This window comes from Zosterops lateralis (genome assembly GCF_965231275.1).
Source record: "Zosterops lateralis genome assembly, chromosome: 33".
In the NCBI taxonomy this organism is placed as follows: Eukaryota; Metazoa; Chordata; class Aves; order Passeriformes; family Zosteropidae; genus Zosterops; species Zosterops lateralis.
Genome location: NC_139793.1, coordinates 3,989,021 through 3,991,577, shown reverse-complemented (window position 1 = coordinate 3,991,577; position 2,557 = coordinate 3,989,021).

Genomic DNA, 2,557 nt, shown 5'->3' with positions numbered 1-2,557 from the left:
GGGGCAGGGTCTCACCGGGGGTCTCTATGGGGTCTCCATGGGGCAGAGGCTGATCTATGGGTCTCTCCATGGGGCAGGGGCTGATCTGTGGGGTCTCCACCGGGGGTCTCTCCATGGGGCAGGGTCAGGAGGCGCAGCAGCGGCTCCGGGCTGAGCTCCGGGGGCTCCGGCGCAGCGCGCGGCGCCTGCAGCGGGAACGGGACGGGGACGGGGGGCGACCCCCGGGGACCCCCGAGAGCCCCTGAGACCCCCGAGAGCTCCTGAGACCCCCGAGAGCCCCTGAGACCCCCGAGAGCTCCTGAGACCCCCGGGACCCCCGAGAGCCACTGAAGACCCCGAGAGTCACTGAGACCCCCGGGGACCCCCGAGAGCCACTGAGACCCCCGAGAGCCTCTGAGAGCCCTCGGGGACCCCAAAGATTCCTTGAGACCCCCGGGGACCCCCTGACCTCCCCTTGGGGACCCAGCCTGACCTCTCTGGGGACCCCCAGACCTTCCAGGCGACCCCCAGACCTTCCAGGGGACCCCTAAACCTCCCCTTTGGGGACCCCCAAACCTCCCTGGAGACCCCCAGACCTCCCCCTTGGGGACCCCGCAGGATTCGGGGACCCCCCCCCGGGCACAGGTGGGCACAGCCCTTGCACGCTCACGGCCCTTGCACACTCACCCTGTCCTGTGCATGCCCACCTTCCCTTGCACACCCACCCCTTGCACGCCCACCCTGCTCACACTCACCCAGTGCCCCCCAAACGCCCCCTTTGCACACTCACCCTGTGCCCTCCTTTGCACGCCCACCCCTTGCACGCCCACCCACCCCTTGCACGCCCACCCACCCTTTGCACGCTCATCCTGTGCCCCCCTTTGCCATGTACCCACCACTAACTGTGAAACTGAAGCTGTGACACCCCCACGTGTCCCCACCCTGTGTGACACTGGAACCCCCCCAGGGGACACTGGGACCCCCCCAGGAGACACTGGACCCCTCTGGGTGACACTGGACCCCCCTGGGTGACACTGGACCCCTCTGGGTGACACTGGAACCCCCCCCCAGGTGACACTGGGACCCTCCATGTCCCCCCTCTGTGACAATGTGACACTGGGACTCACCTGTGTGACACTGGGACCCCCCCCCCCCATGTCCCCTCCCATGGGATGATGTGACACTGGACCCCTCCCAGGGGACACTGGACCCCCCCCCAGGGGACACTGGACCCCCCCCATGTCCCTCCTTGTCCCCATTCCCCCCCCCTGTGTGACACTGGACCCCCCCCCAGGGGACACTGGACCCCCTTCCCTCCCCTCGGGGGGGACGCGCCGGGACCCCCCCCCAGCAATAAAACCTGTCCAGCCTTGGCGGCCTCGCCTGTGACTGCGGCTGCTCCCAGTTCATACCAGTTCATACCAGTTTGTCCCAGTTCATACCAGTTCATCCCAGTACACCCCAGTATATCCCAGTGCATCCCAATACACCCGTTGATCCCAGTTCATCCCAGTGCTCCCAGTTCATACCAGTTCATCCCAGTGATCCCAGTACACCCCAGTACATCCCAGTACATCCCAGTATATCCCAGTACATCCCAGTTCATCCCAGTTCATCCCAGTACACCCAGTACATCCCAGTACACCCCAGTACATCCCAGTACATCCCAGTACATCCCAGTTCATCCCAGTTCATCCCAGTACACCCCAGTACATCCCAGTACACCCCAGTACATCCCAGTACATCCCAGTACATCCCAGTTCATCCCAGTTCATCCCAGTACACCCCAGTACATCCCAGTACATCCCAGTTCATCCCAGTGATCCCAGTTCATCCCAGTACACCCCAGTATATCCCAGTGCATTCCAGTGCCCCAGAAAAGGCCACAGAGTCTTCCCAGTCCCTCCCAGTCTCTCCCATTCCCGCCCCATTCCCAAGTGGGGACACTCCCTGGGGACACTCGGGGGGGTGACAGTGGGTGGGGCCACCCTTTGGGGACACCCCTTGGGGACACTCGCTGGGGACACCCGGGTGGCTCTGGGGACACCCAGTGGGGACACTCAGGGGGACACTCAGGGGGACACAGGGTGGGGACAAGGGGACAGCGATGGCCGGGCTGAAAACGGCCAGTGGGGAGGACATCGATGGCTCCTTCGAGCTGCGGGTGGAGGTGGAGGGGGGCGATGATGTGGGGCGGGGGCAGGATGTGGGGCAGGATGTGGGGCAGGGGGGTGTGGGGCAGGGCCAGCCCCGGGTTGTCACCCTCTGTGTCACCGGGGAGCTGCACGTCGGGGGCCTCGTGCGGCGGATCGTGGAGAGCTGCGGTGAGTGACCCATGGGGCTGACCCATAGATAGTGCTGACCCATAGAACTGACCCATAGATAGCACTGACCCATGGGACTGACCCATAGAACTGACCCATAGAACTGACCCATAGATAGTGCTGACCCATAGAACTGACCCATAGATAGCACTGACCCATGGGACTGATCCATAGAACTGACCCATAGAACTGACCCATAGATAGTGCTGACCCATAGAACTGACCCATAGATAGTCCTGACCCACAGGACTGAC